Raw genomic sequence first — 16,661 nt, 5'->3', positions numbered from 1 at the left:
GCAGAAAACGGAATATCTAAAGGTAATGCTGAATTGAATAAGCTGAATATATCCAGGGTTGTTATTTATCTCTTTTTGGTAAACACATTCAAAATATATGCAGCGTATTACATAGTAGAGTAAACAACTAATTCTCAAATGAAACTAAATAGGGTGGGCAAGCCTTTTCAGGACAAATTTTGTTTAATATTTCAAGATAAAGTACTTGGTTTGTGGAATAAATGGCTTCAGAAGGTTTCAAGAGTCGGAATCAGATTCCTAAGAGTTTTTGGGCGTTTCTGGCTCTAGATTATAATTAACAGTCAGATGGTTTTGGTCATTACCATTTGGACTGAATATAGTAATCTGCATTATGTATCAACTGTTGGTGAGAAATCAGCCAAAAATATTAACAACTCTATGACATTAGATTTTTTTTTTGTTTATTGCCTAGGACCTAAAACATACACAAATATCAACTCCTTAAGCTTTCCTAAGTCTTTTCAAACAGTTCGTGGTAACAAACTGTAGTTAAGGAGCAACCCGGCTCAATAGTAACCGAAACTCTGAAAAACGGTATTTTTATACCAATAGACACATCAAAAGAGTCGAACTTTTATACTGATTTCTAATATATATGTTTCATTAAGTTTAGTGTTACCCATCAAATGTTATGAGCCTGAAAAGCTTTGCCTTATTTTCAAAAAGGAGGGAAACACTCCCTAAAAGTCATAAAATCTTCACAAAAATGACACGGTCAAATTCAGCGTATCCGAGAATCCTGCTGTAGATATTTCTAGCTCGTGTCTACAAAAATTTTGAATTTTGTATTTTTTGCCAGAAGAAAGATCACGGTTACGTGGGAGGATCTTTCTAAAGAGGAATTTTTTATGGGAAAGGGAATTTTTCATGACTGGGGTGCCGGATTTCACAGTATTATTTATAAGAAAAGATCAGAAATTAAATTAAATAAGGAGCAACATTAAAAGTTAAAAAGAAACGAAATTATTAAGTATATGAGGGGTTCGCCCCCTCGTTAATATCTCACTCTTTGCGTAAAAGTCTTTTTTAGCACTTTCAAAAGAGCTATTTGTTCAAGGATTCAGGGTTTATTCTTAAAGAATTGGAACAAAATTTGATCTTTAGCGTAAAGAACGAAGTATTGACGAGGGTGCAAACACATCATATAATTAATACTTTCTGTTCGATTCAATTTTTAATGTTCCTCGTTACTTTCAGTTGAAAAAAACTTTTTTTGTCTTTAATATTTACAGAAATCAAATATTTCATTCTTAAACATTAAACAAAAATTTGCTTGGAGAAGTGTTTGCCTCACATTATATATGTGTATTCAAAAAGGAATTGTTTACTTTGAAATATAATTATTTGTAAGCATTTTGAACGAGCCCCTCAACAAAGACATACCACCTCTGCTACAATCCACCCTATTCAATAAAGATATTTCTTCTAGATATTTCATCATCTGCTTCCATTTGCAGAAACTTGATTGTACAGACATCAGTAAGACTAGTAGTGACAGCATAATGCTTTTAAGCATTATGCTTAAAAAATCCTTTCGAATTCCAGGATTCGAAGGGAAAAGGCTCTGCTTAAAAGCATTATATTGTCACTACTAAGACTCAAAAGGCAAAACCTTAAATACCGTTACTTGCATTGTATCTGAAAAACCCTAATACAAACGAAATAGGGAAAAATGGTGCAAAACAACTGATGTTTAATAACTCATAAGATAAAATGTTTCAAGAACTGTGTTTTAATCTTAGAGTTACATCGAAGTTTCTAAACATGCAGATTCTAATGCCGTTTTTTGAAAACTATGGTCCGAAAATGTGAAAATGATGTTTTACACGAATGAAAGTTTTGGACCACATTCATCACCCTAAAATAGTGTAAAAGATTTTCGAAACAAGTATTTTTCGCACTTGTAAGCTATACTTATCAAGGTTTACCATAAATGGCTCAGATGGCTCAGTTTCAAAAAAGCAATGTCCATTTTTCTTGTGAAAAATTTCAGCTATTATAATACTTTTCTTATGATACCCTTTTCTGTCCTGAATAAACTATACTGCAAAGCAAAAAAGTGGATAGCTCAAAACAGTTTCCCGTTTAAATGGCTTAAAATGTCTGGAAATCGAAATGTCACTTAAATAGCTTATATTTTACTTTTTGGCCTTATAGCACTAGCAGCTCTCGTTTCCTGAGAAGGCTCAGAAACTAACTGAAAAGACTTCCTGACATAGAAAAGACTAATTGAAAACACTAATTGAAAAGACATAGAATCGCTAATATTATTTTTCATATCCGTTTCAATTTCGTTTCTCTTTTCGCTGAACTAGTACCAATCCTGTATACATTTTGCTAGATTCACCTTAAATATAGAAAAACCAAATGTTCCAAGACTTCATATTTTCTGTCTTCAAAAATTATGGCTCAATATTTTACTGTGACTCATAAATCATAAAGTTTATGCTAGAAACTTTTACAATGTCCACTTCGATAAATTACAAACATGATTGGTCTCTAATTAGTCTCTTAGTCTCAAAATTGAGACTAAGAGCCTTTCAGTCGCGCTTAGTTTTGATTTTGTTCACAAATGTAAATGTAAGATAGCCCCACAATCATTTGTATTTATGCTATGGGGATCAACAACGTTTAAATATCCTTTGTTTGACGCAGAAATTTTGATATATTCCAAAAGTGTGTGTTTTTATATCAAAAAGCACCTTTTTAAATGTATAATTTCTAAAACTAACACGTAGTACGTAGTGTTTGTCTATTAGCATATGACATTGATCTAATAACTAAAAGCAACTTTCCTATTTTGGTGATCCCATGATTAAGCATAAAAATGTTAACAACCACTTAGAAACCAAGTAGCATCTCCCAGCCCTCCGGATTCCCGAAGAAATTTCAAAGCCTTATGATAGCTTAGTGAACGGATGCAATTAGACTGTAAATCCTATTGTTAGAAGTTCCGAAGCCTCTATATGGTGATCCCCCAATTTGTTTCAAAACTGAACAAAAAGTTGAACATTTTTTCAACTCGGGAAAGGATAAAACTGTTCTTATACTAGGTATTGGTGTCTACAGAGTCCAGTGTTCATTTGGAAAATTTTACATTGGTAGGACCCATCAACAAATAAGGGAACGATTGCATGAACATGAAATTTTAATAGATAAGTCACTGAGACTTGAAAATAAAAACGACAACTTCGATTCAGCTCTGGGCCAGCATATATACGAAAATCCTGACCATTTAGTTGTTTTTGAAGAGGCAACTTTAACATCTACCGTAAATGGCCTACTGCAATCTTTTAAAGAGGCAATTGAGATAAAATATATATACATATATATATACATATATATATATATATATATATATATATATATATATATATATATATATATATATATATATATATATATATATATATATATATATATATATATATATATATATATATATATATATATATATATATATATATATATATATAAACAGAAATTTGGCTATAAATAGAGATAAAGGAGATATTTACTTAGGCCCAATTTATAATAAATTAATATTAAAGACTTTATTAATATTTTCATCCAGTCTAATTTAAGAGAAACTCTCCAAATATCTAATGAATCCCGAAATTGTAGACAGGCAAAGTATGTTGCAAGGCAAAGGGTACTTATTCAATCTAATTGGTAACTCTCTTTCATTGATCTCTGGCTGTTGTTTTTTTTATTACTATTATTCAGTATCTTTTCTCCTCTTGCACAACTCACTTCGAAAGGTTTAATTTTGTTGTTGTTTTTTCTTTTATTACTCAGTATCTTTTCTCCTCTTGCAAATTCACTTCCAAAGGTTAGATTTTATTGTTTTTTTATTATTATTCAGTATCTTTTTTCCTTTTGCACAATTCATTTCGAAGGGTTAGATTTTGTTGTTGTTATTTTTTATTATTATTATTCAGTATCTTTTCTTCTCTTGCATAATTCACTTCGAAAGGTTAGATTTTTTTTTTATTATTATTATTATTCAGTATCTTTTCTCCTCTTCCACAATTCACTTCGAAGGATTAGATTTTTTTTGTTATTTTTTATTATTATTATTATTCAGTATCTTTTCTCCTCTTGCACAATTCACTTCGAAAGGTTAGATTTTATTATTATTATTATTATTCAGTATCTTTTCTCCTCTTTCACAATTCACTTCGAAGGATTAGATTTTGTTGTTGTTTTTTTATTATTATTCAGTATTTTTTCTTCTCTTGCACAATTCACTTTGAAAGGTTAGAATTTTTTTTTTTTTATTATTTAGTGTCTTTTCTCCTCTTGCCCAATTTACTTCGAAAGGTTAGATTTTTTTATTATTATTCAGTATCTTTTCTCCTCTTGCACAATTCACTTCGAAAGGTAATTTTTTTTTTGAGCACTGAAGACGACTTAGCGGATGTCCATGTTGAAATATTTGCTTGATTTACGTCTTTAAATTTTGCTACTGACTGACAAAATCCTCATTTTCTCACCTATTTGATTTTTTTCGTTTATTTTATCCTTTCTTGGTTCCATATGTAATATATACATATATATATATATATATATATATATATATATATATATATATATATATATATATATATATATATATATATATATATATATATATATATATATATATATCTATATATATAAAAATAAGTTGTCTGTCCGTTACGCTAGATTATATCTTCTATATATATAAAAGAAAACAAACTAGAATGTAAAAACTGGAAATTGCATAAATATTTCGAAATATTTTGACAATAGATAAAAGTAATTCGAAAAAGAAAAATGGTAAAAAACTAAAAAAAAACTAAGAGAAAAAACTAAAAAAAAAAATTAAAAATTAAAAAAATTAAAAAAAGAAAAAACCTAAAAAGAAAAAACGTAAAAAAATAAAAAAGATAAAAAACTAAAAAAGCTAAAAACTAAAAAAAGAAAAAACTAAAAAAAAAACTGGGAATCGCACAAATATTTCAACATATTTTGACAATAGATTAAAGTAATTCGAAAACCTTAAAACAGATACCCCAAATTTGAGGTTTAATTTAAATTGTTGGAGCTTTAGCATGCTTGGCACGTAAAGATTTTTCCAAGTGTCAATGTTAGAATGAACATTGAGAAATTGAAGAAAACAAATCAATAAAAAGAAGAAACTAAAAAAAGAAAAAACTAAAAAAGAAAAAAAACTAAAGAAGAAACTGTATCTATATATATAAAAATCTATCTTCTATATATATAAAAATAAGTTGTCTGTCCGTTACGCCAGATTATATCTTAAATATATATAAAAATGAAACTAAACTGAAAAGCAAACTGAAACTAAAAATGTAGAAACTGGTAATTGCATAAATATTTCTATATATTTTGACAATAGATTAAAGTAATTCGAAAACCTTATAACAGACATTTATAATTTTGAGTTTTATTATAAATTGTCGAGTGTTTGCATGCTTGGTACGTAAAATTTTTTTCTAACATCAATGTTAGAATGAACACTGAAAAATTGAAAAACATTGAAAAAGGTAGAATGTTACCAAAAAGCAAAACCAGGCTTGCGGTTCAAAGAGAAATGGCCAGATTAAGAATGTGCAATTTACGTCAACGAAGGCGTGTCGAGGAACTACCAGAGCAACGCGAAACCAGACTTGCTTCTGAAAGAGAAAGTAAAAAAAGAAGGCGTGCCGAGGAATCAAAAGAACAGCAGGGAAACAGGCTTGAGGCTGATAGAGAAAGTAAGAAAAGAAAGCGTGCCGAGGAATCAGAGCAATCTGAAAGTTATCGCCTGGCATTCAGGTACAACCCAGTCGATGATTATAGCTTGAGTAGATGTGTTCAAATCGGGACAATGTCTAAAATTTGTCCCTATTGCAAGGCCTTGAAATTCAATGGTGAAACAATGGGAATGTGTTGCGCCTCAGGAAAAGTTAAACTTCCTCTATTGGCTGCACCACCAGAGCCATTGAAGACTTTCCTTACTGGAAATACGTCAGAATCTAAGCGTTTTTTGTCAAAAATCAGACAATACAACTCATGTTTCCAAATGACGTCGTTTGGAGCCCAAATCGAAAATCCAGATCAATTTATGTCTACTTTCAAAGTAAAAGGGCAAATTTATCATAAAGCAGGGTCCCTTCTACCATTCTCAGGCGAGAATCATAAATTTTTACAATTGTACTTCATCAGTGATAGAAATTCTGAATTGAATGCACGTTGCGAAATTTCTCCCAACGTTGAAAGGACCAAATGAAGCGGTTAATTATCCATCTGAATTTTTAAATTCCATAGATCTTTCAGGGTTTCCACCACACGTGCTACAACTAAAAATAGGCGTACCAATAATACTTTTAAGAAATATAAACCCACCAAAGCTTTGCAATGACACTCGACTTGCCGTAAAAAAAAACAATGGAAAACCTAATAGAGGCCACAATCCTGACAGGGCCTTTTGAGGGTGAGGCTGTTCTTATTCCTCGCATTCCCATGATTCCAACAGATCTGCCTTTTCAATTTAAAAGATTGCAATTCCCAATTCGATTAGCATTTGCAATCACCATTAACAAAGCTCAAGGTCAATCATTAGAAAAATGTGGTATTGATCTTAATACTGATTGTTTTTCCCATGGACAATTGTACGTTGCATGTTCGAGGGTCGGTAAACCTGACAATCTATTTATATGCAGCGAGAATTGGACAGCGAAGAATGTTGTATATTCGCAAGTTTTACGCAGTTAATTTGTATTTCGGAACCAAATGAAGCGGTTAATTATCCATCTTAATTTTTAAATTCCATAGATCCTTCAGGGTGTCCACCACACCTGCTACAACTAAAAATAGGCGTACCAATAATACTTTTAAGAAATATCAACCCACCAAAGCTTTGCAATGGCACGCGACTTGCCATAAAAAAAAAACAATGGAAAACCTAATAGATGCCACAATCTTGACAGGGCCTTATGAGGGTGAGGCTGTTCTTATTCCTCGCATTCCCATGATTCCAACGGATCTGCTTTTTCAATTTAAAAGATTGCAATTCCCAATTCGATTAGCATTTGCAACCACCATCAACAAAGCTCAAGGGCAATCACTAGAAAAATGCGGTATAGATCTTAATACAGATTGCTTTACCAATGTACAATTGTATGTTGCATCTTTGAGGGTCGGTAAACCTGACAATCTATTTATACGCACAGACAATGGGACAGCGAAGACTGTTGTATATTCACAAGTTTTTTCGTAGTTAATTTGTATTGTATCTATCTATCTATCTACCTATATAAAAACGAGTTGTGTGTATGCATGTTTGTTTGTTTGTAAAAAGAGCGTTTGCATATGACGTCATTATTAGTACATACGGCTTTGTATATGGACAGACAATGGGAAAGCCAAGAATGTTGTATATTCGCAATTTTTACGTAGTTTGAAACACATATATAAATCTATCTATATTCACAGGTGGGACACAGGGACACAACTACAATGGCGCGTAACTAATATGGCGCGTAACTAATATGGCGCGTAACGACTTACGCGCGCGGGGGGGCTTGGGGGGGCGCGAAGCGCCCCACCAACTAGGTGTTGGGGTGGCGTGAAGCGCCACCTCAACAGCTAGTATATATATATATATATATACTAGCTGTTGGGGTGGTGCTTCGTGCCACCCCAACACCTAGTTGGTGGGGCGCTTCGCCACCCCAACAGCTAGTATATATATATATATATATATACTAGCTGTTGGGGTGGTGCTTCGTGCCACCCCAACACCTAGTTGGTGGGGCGCTTCGCGCCCCCCAAGCCCCCCGCGCGCGTAAGTCGTTACGCGCCTTATTAGTTACGCGCCATTGTAGTTGTGTCCCTGTGTCCCACCTGTGAATAGAGATATATATATATATATATATATATATATATATATATATATATATATATATATGTATATATATATATATATATATATATATATATATATATATATATATATATATACTAGCTGTTGGGGTGGCGCTTCGCGCCACCCCAACACCTAGTTGGTGGGGGCGCTTCGCGCCCCCCCCAAGCCCCCCCGCGCGCGTAAGTCGTTACGCGCCATAATAGTTACGCGCCATTGTAGTTGTGTCCCTATGTCCCACCTGTGAATATAGATATATATATATATATATATATATATATATATATATATATATATACTAGCTGTTGGGGTGGCGCTTCGCGCCACCCCAACACCTAGTTGGTGGGGGCGCTTCGCGCCCCCCCCAAGCCCCCCCGCGCGCGTAAGTCGTTACGCGCCATAATAGTTACGCGCCATTGTAGTTGTGTCCCTATGTCCCACCTGTGAATATAGATATATATATATATATATGGTTTTAACTACGTAAAACTTGCGAATATACAACATTCTTTGCTGTCCCATTGTCTTTGCACATAAATAGATTGTCAGGTTATCCCCCTGTTTCCCCCGGTGTCCCCGTTGTAGTTGTGTCCCTGTGTCCCGGTCGTCATTTATATTCCCTGTGTCCCGGGTCCCGGTCATCATTTGTATCCCGGTGTCCCGGTCTGTATATACATTCGTTTTTTAGTTTTGTTTTTCTCCTTTATTTTTTTCCTTTTTTTTTCTTTTTTAGCTTATTTAGATTTTTAGATTTTTTAGTTTTTTTTATTAGTTTTTAGTTTTTATTTCTTTTTAGTTTTTTTGTCCCGGTCGTCATTTATATCCCCCTGTTTCCCCCGGTGTCCCCGTTGTAGTTGTGTCCCTGTGTCCCGGTCGTTATTTATATTCCCTGTGTCCCGGTCGTCATTTGTATCCCGGTGTACCGGTCTGTATATACATTCGTTTTTTAGTTTTGTTTTTCTCCTTTATTTTTTTCCTTTTTTTTCTTTTTTAGTTTATTTAGATTTTTAGATTTTTTAGTTTTTTTATTAGTTTTTAGTTTTTTTTTCTTTTTAGTTTTTTTGTAGTTTTTACCTTCTTTTTAGTTTTGTTAATTTTTTTTTTTACTTGTGTCCTGGTCGTCATTTATACTCCCTGTGTCCCGGTGCTTTGTTGATTGCTAATCGAACATTCCTTTTGTCCTGGTCGCTTTCTCTTTGAGTGTCGTCATTTATTTTTTTCTTTTTTAGTTCTTTTAGTTTTTACCTTTTTTAGTTTTTTTTTAGTTTTTAGTTTTTTTAGTTTTTTACCTTTTTTTAGTTTTTTTAGTTTTTTAGCTTTTTTATTTTTTTTATTAGTTTTTAGTTTTTTTGTAGTTTTTGCCTTTTTTTTTTAGTTTTTTGTCCTGGTCGCTTTCTCTTTGAGTGTCGTCATTTATTAGTTTTTTCCTTTTTTTTTTTAGTTTTTTATTGGTTTTTACCTTTATTTTAGCTTATTTTTCAGTTTTTTCCTTTTTTTTAGTTTTTTTTTATTTTTTATTTTTTTTAGTTTTTTACCTTTTTTTAGTTTTTTTAGTTTTTTTAGTTTTTTAGCTTTTTTACTTTTTTTATTAGTTTTTAGTTTTTTTTTGTAGTTTTTGCCTTTTTTTAGTTTTTTCAGTTTTTTTTTTAGTTTTTTATTGGTTTTTACCTTTATAGTTTTTTTAGTTTTTTAGCTTTTTTATTTTTTTTATTAGTTTTTAGTTTTTTTTGTAGTTTTTGCCTTTTTTTAGTTTTTTCAGTTTTGACGTCACCTAATCCAGTTTTTTCAGGTGACGTCACCTGACACATCCATCCACACATCCATCCATCCATCCATCCACAGACAACTTATTTTTATATATATAGATATATATATATATCTATATATATAAAAATAAGTTGTCTGTGGATGGATGGATGGATGGATGTGTCAGGTGACGTCACCTGAAAAAACTGGATCAGGTGACGTCAAAACTGAAAAAACTAAAAAAAGGCAAAAACTACAAAAAAAACTAAAAACTAATAAAAAAAATAAAAAAGCTAAAAAACTAAAAAAACTATAAAGGTAAAAACCAATAAAAAACTAAAAAAAAAACTGAAAAAACTAAAAAAAGGCAAAAACTACAAAAAAAACTAAAAACTAATAAAAAAAGTAAAAAAGCTAAAAAACTAAAAAAACTAAAAAAAGGTAAAAAACTAAAAAAAATAAAAAATAAAAAAAACTAAAAAAAAGGAAAAAACTGAAAAATAAGCTAAAATAAAGGTAAAAACCAATAAAAAACTAAAAAAAAAAAGGAAAAAACTAATAAATGACGACACTCAAAGAGAAAAAAAAGGCAAAAACTACAAAAAAAACTAAAAACTAATAAAAAAAATAAAAAAGCTAAAAAACTAAAAAAACTAAAAAAAGGCAAAAACTACAAAAAAAACTAAAAACTAATAAAAAAGCTAAAAAACTAAAAAAACTAAAAAAAAGGCAAAAACTACAAAAAAACTAAAAACTAATAAAAAAAATAAAAAAGCTAAAAAACTAAAAAAAACTAAAAAAACTAAAAAAAGGTAAAAAACTAAAAAAACTAAAAACTAAAAAAAACTAAAAAAGGTAAAAACTAAAAGAACTAAAAAAGAAAAAAATAAATGACGACACTCAAAGAGAAAGCGACCAGGACAAAAGGAATGTTCGATTAGCAATCAACAAAGCACCGGGACACAGGGAGTATAAATGACGACCCGGGGGAAACAGGGGGATATAAATGACGACCGGGACAAAAAAACTAAAAAGAAAAAAAAACTAAAAACTAATAAAAAAACTAAAAAATCTAAAAATCTAAATAAGCTAAAAAAGAAAAAAAAAGGAAAAAAATAAAGGAGAAAAACAAAACTAAAAAACGAATGTATATACAGACCGGGACACCGGGATACAAATGACGACCGGGACCCGGGACACAGGGAATATAAATGACGACCGGGACACAGGGACACAACTCCGGTACACCGGGATACAAATGACGACCGGGACACAGGGAATATAAATGACGACCGGGACACAGGGACACAACTACAACGGGGACACCGGGGGAAACAGGGGGATATAAATGACGACCGGGACAAAAAAACTAAAAAGAAAAAAAAACTAAAAACTAATAAAAAAACTAAAAAATCTAAAAATCTAAATAAGCTAAAAAAGAAAAAAAAGGAAAAAAATAAAGGAGAAAAACAAAACTAAAAAACGAATGTATATACAGACCGGGACACCGGGATACAAATGACGACCGGGACCCGGGACACAGGGAATAAAAATGACGACCGGGACACAGGGACACAACTACAACGGGGACACCGGGGGAAACAGGGGGATGTAAATGACGACCGGGACACCGGGACAGGGAATGGTCGATTAGCAATCACCATCAACAAAGCTCAAGGGCAATCATTAGAATCATGAGGTATAGATCTGAATACAGATTGTTTTCCCATGGACCATTATATGTTGCATGTTCAAGAGTCGGTAAACCTGACAATCTATTTATATGCAAAGACAATGGGACAGCAAAGAATGTTGTATATTCGCAAGTTTTACGTAGTTAAAACCATATATATATATCTATCTATATTCACAGGTGGGACATAGGGACACAACTACAATGGCGCGTAACTATTATGGCGCGTAACGACTTACGCGCGCGGGGGGGCTTGGGGGGGGGCGCGAAGCGCCCCCACCAACTAGGTGTTGGGGTGGCGCGAAGCGCCACCCCAACAGCTAGTATATATATATATATATATATGGTTTTAACTACGTAAAACTTTCGAATATACAACATTCTTTGCTGTCCCATTGTCTTTGCATATAAATAGATTGTCAGGTTTACCGACTCTTGAACATGCAACATATAATGGTCCATGGGAAAACAATCTGTATTCAGATCTATACCTCATGATTCTAATGATTGCCCTTGAGCTTTGTTGATGGTGATTGCTAATCGACCATTCCCTGTCCCGGTGTCCCGGTCGTCATTTATATCCCCCTGTTTCCCCCGGTGTCCCCGTTCCGGTCGTCATTTATATCCCCCTGTTTCCCCCGGTGTCCCCGTTGTAGTTGTGTCCCTGTGTCCCGGTCGTCATTTATATTCCCTGTGTCCCGGTCGTCATTTGTATCCCGGTGTACCGGTCTGTATATACATTCGTTTTTTAGTTTTGTTTTTCTCCTTTATTTTTTTCCTTTTTTTTCTTTTTTAGTTTATTTAGATTTTTAGATTTTTTAGTTTTTTTATTAGTTTTTAGTTTTTTTTTCTTTTTAGTTTTTTTGTAGTTTTTACCTTCTTTTTAGTTTTGTTAGTTTTTTTTTTACTTATGTCCTGGTCGTCATTTATACTCCCTGTGTCCCGGTGCTTTGTTGATTGCTAATCGAACATTCCTTTTGTCCTGGTCGCCTTCTCTTTGAGTGTCGTCATTTATTTTTTTCTTTTTTAGTTCTTTTAGTTTTTACCTTTTTTAGTTTTTTTAGTTTTTTAGATGAAAATTTTTTTTAGTTTTTTCCTTTTTTTCTTTTTAGTTTTTTATTGGTTTTTACCTTTATTTTAGCTTATTTTTCAGTTTTTTCCTTTTTTTTTAGTTTTTTTTTATTTTTTATTTTTTTTAGTTTTTTACCTTTTTTTAGTTTTTTTAGTTTTTTTAGTTTTTTAGCTTTTTTACTTTTTTTATTAGTTTTTAGTTTTTTTGTAGTTTTTGCCTTTTTTTAGTTTTTTCAGTTTTTTTTTTAGTTTTTTATTGGTTTTTACCTTTATTTTAGCTTATTTTTCAGTTTTTTCCTTTTTTTTAGTTTTTTTTAGTTTTTAGTTTTTTTAGTTTTTTACCTTTTTTTTAGTTTTTTTTAGTTTTTTTTAGTTTTTTAGCTTTTTTATTTTTTTGATTAGTTTTTAGTTTTTTTTGTAGTTTTTGCCTTTTTTTTAGTTTTTTTAGTTTTTTAGCTTTTTTATTAGTTTTTAGTTTTTTTTGTAGTTTTTGCCTTTTTTTAGTTTTTTTAGTTTTTTAGCTTTTTTATTTTTTTTATTAGTTTTTAGTTTTTTTTGTAGTTTTTGCCTTTTTTTAGTTTTTTCAGTTTTGACGTCACCTGAACTAAAAAAACTAACGTCAGTTTTTCAATTGGTTTTTACCTTTATTTTAGCTTATTTTTCAGTTTTTTCCTTTTTTTTAGTTTTTTTTAGTTTTTAGTTTTTTTTAGTTTTTTACCTTTTTTTAGTTTTTTTAGTTTTTTTAGTTTTTTAGCTTTTTTATTTTTTTTATTAGTTTTTAGTTTTTTTTGTAGTTGTTGCCTTTTTTTAGTTTTTTTTAGTTTTTTAGCTTTTTTATTAGTTTTTAGTTTTTTTTGTAGTTTTTGTCTTTTTTTAGTTTTTTTAGTTTTTTAGCTTTTTTATTTTTTTTTATTAGTTTTTAGTTTTTTTTGTAGTTTTTGCCTTTTTTTAGTTTTTTCAGTTTTGACGTCACCTGATCCAGTTTTTTCAGGTGACGTCACCTGATCCATCCACAGACAGACAGACAGACAACTTATTTTTATATAGATAGATATCTATATATATAAAAATAAGTTGTCTGTGGATGGATGGATGGATGGATGTGTGGATGGATGTGTCAGGTGACGTCACCTGAAAAAACTGGATTAGGTGACGTCAAAACTGAAAAAACTAAAAAAAGGCAAAAACTACAAAAAAAACTAAAAACTAATAAAAAAATAAAAAAGCTAAAAAACTAAAAAAACTATAAAGGTAAAAACCAATAAAAAACTAAAAAAAAAACTGAAAAAACTAAAAAAAGGCAAAAACTACAAAAAAAAACTAAAAACTAATAAAAAAAGTAAAAAAGCTAAAAAACTAAAAAAACTAAAAAAACTAAAAAAAGGTAAAAAACTAAAAAAAATAAAAAATAAAAAAAAACTAAAAAAAAGGAAAAAACTGAAAAATAAGCTAAAATAAAGGTAAAAACCAATAAAAAACTAAAAAAAAAAGGAAAAAACTAATAAATGACGACACTCAAAGAGAAAGCGACCAGGACAAAAAACTAAAAAAAAAGGCAAAAACTACAAAAAAACTAAAAACTAATAAAAAAAATAAAAAAGCTAAAAAACTAAAAAAACTAAAAAAAGGTAAAAAACTAAAAAAACTAAAAACTAAAAAAAAACTAAAAAAGGTAAAAACTAAAAAAACTAAAAAAGAAAAAAATAAATGACGACACTCAAAGAGAAAGCGACCAGGACAAAAGGAATGTTCGATTAGCAATCAACAAAGCACCGGGACACAGGGAGTATAAATGACGACCAGGACACAAGTAAAAAAAAAAATTAACAAAACTAAAAAGAAGGTAAAAACTACAAAAAAACTAAAAAGAAAAAAAAACTAAAAACTAATAAAAAAACTAAAAAATCTAAAAATCTAAATAAACTAAAAAAGAAAAAAAAAGGAAAAAAATAAAGGAGAAAAACAAAACTAAAAAACGAATGTATATACAGACCGGTACACCGGGATACAAATGACGACCGGGACACAGGGAATATAAATAACGACCGGGACACAGGGACACAACTACAACGGGGACACCGGGGGAAACAGGGGGATATAAATGACGACCGGGACAAAAAAACTAAAAAGAAATAAAAACTAAAAACTAATAAAAAAAACTAAAAAATCTAAAAATCTAAATAAGCTAAAAAAGAAAAAAAAAGGAAAAAAATAAAGGAGAAAAACAAAACTAAAAAACGAATGTATATACAGACCGGGACACCGGGATACAAATGATGACCGGGACCCGGGACACAGGGAATATAAATGACGACCGGGACTAAAAAACGAATGTATATACAGACCGGTACACCGGGATACAAATGACGACCGGGACACAGGGAATATAAATAACGACCGGGACACAGGGACACAACTACAACGGGGACACCGGGGGAAACAGGGGGATATAAATGACGACCGGGACAAAAAAACTAAAAAGAAATAAAAACTAAAAACTAATAAAAAAAACTAAAAAATCTAAAAATCTAAATAAGCTAAAAAAGAAAAAAAAAGGAAAAAAATAAAGGAGAAAAACAAAACTAAAAAACGAATGTATATACAGACCGGGACACCGGGATACAAATGATGACCGGGACCCGGGACACAAGGAATATAAATGACGCCCGGGACTAAAAAACGAATGTATATACAGACCGGTACACCGGGATACAAATGACGACCGGGACACAGGGAATATAAATAACGACCGGGACACAGGGACACAACTACAACGGGGACACCGGGGGAAACAGGGGGATATAAATGACGACCGGGACAAAAAAACTAAAAAGAAATAAAAACTAAAAACTAATAAAAAAAACTAAAAAATCTAAAAATCTAAATAAGCTAAAAAAGAAAAAAAAAGGAAAAAAATAAAGGAGAAAAACAAAACTAAAAAACGAATGTATATACAGACCGGGACACCGGGATACAAATGATGACCGGGACCCGGGACACAGGGAATATAAATGACGACCGGGACACAGGGACACAACTACAACGGGGACACCGGGGGAAACAGGGGGATGTAAATGACGACCGGGACACCGGGACAGGGAATGGTCGATTAGCAATCACCATCAACAAAGCTCAAGGGCAATCATTAGAATCATGAGGTATAGATCTGAATACAGATTGTTTTCCCATGGACCATTATATGTTGCATGTTCAAGAGTCGGTAAACCTGACAATCTATTTATATGCAAAGACAATGGGACAGCAAAGAATGTTGTATATTCGCAAGTTTTACGTAGTTAAAACCATATATATATATATATATATATATCTATATTCACAGGTGGGACATAGGGACACAACTACAATGGCGCGTAACTATTATGGCGCGTAACGACTTACGCGCGCGGGGGGGCTTGGGAGGGGCGCGAAGCGCCCCCACCAACTAGGTGTTGGGGTGGCGCGAAGCGCCACCCCAACAGCTAGTATATATATATTATATATATATATATATATATATATATATATATATATATATATATACATATATATATATATATATATATATATATATATATATATATATATATATATATATATATATATATATATATATATATATATATATATATATATATATATATATATATATATATATATATATATATATATATATATATATATATATATATAAATAAGTTGTCTGTGTGTGGATCTGTGGATGGATCAGGTGACGTCATGTTTGTTCGCATATGACGTCTGAATTATTTCACACTAATACAAAAGAAGAAAAAAACTAAAAAAGGTAAAAACTACAAAAAAAACTAAAAAGAAAAAAAAAAACTAAAAAAGCTAAAAAACTAAAAAAAAATAAAAAAAGGTAAAAATCTAATAACTAAAAAAAACTGAAAAAAATAAAAAAAGGCAAAAACTACAAAAAAAATAAAAACTAATAAAAAAACTAAAAAAGCTAAAAAACTAAAAAAACTAAAAAAAACTAAAAAAAGGTAAAAAACTAAAAAAAACTAAAAACTAAAAAAGAAAAAAACTAAAAAAAGGAAAAAACTGAAAAATAAAAGAGAAAAAGAAAACTAAAAAATATGAATAAATTTATATAAAAAAAAGTTGTTTGTGGGTTATGTCTGTCTGTCTGTCTGTCGAGTGACGTCGTGTTTGTCCGCATATGACGTCTGAATTATTTCACACTAATACAAAAGAAGAAAAAAAACTAAAAAAGGT

General features: G+C 31.0%; 1 protein-coding gene and 1 long non-coding RNA gene across 2 annotated transcripts in view; one reads left to right on the top strand and one right to left on the bottom strand.

Annotated features, from left to right (window-relative positions):
• LOC136039818 (BAI1-associated protein 3-like) overlaps window positions 1–16,661 on the top strand; it is a gene marked incomplete in the record, with an annotated part of 299,965 nt that overhangs the window by 77,183 nt on the left and 206,121 nt on the right.
• LOC136039820 (uncharacterized) lies at window positions 12,077–13,613 on the bottom strand. Its single transcript, XR_010620561.1, has 2 exons — window positions 13,557–13,613; window positions 12,077–13,024 (listed from the first exon to the last, which is right to left on the bottom strand). It is a non-coding gene; the product is annotated as an uncharacterized LOC136039820 (long non-coding RNA).

The sequence above is a fragment of the Artemia franciscana genome, chromosome 20 (assembly GCF_032884065.1).
Source record: "Artemia franciscana chromosome 20, ASM3288406v1, whole genome shotgun sequence".
Lineage (NCBI taxonomy): Eukaryota > Metazoa > Arthropoda > Branchiopoda > Anostraca > Artemiidae > Artemia > Artemia franciscana.
Note: the sequence above shows the minus strand (reverse complement) of the source record. Positions and strands in the feature narration are given on the sequence as shown.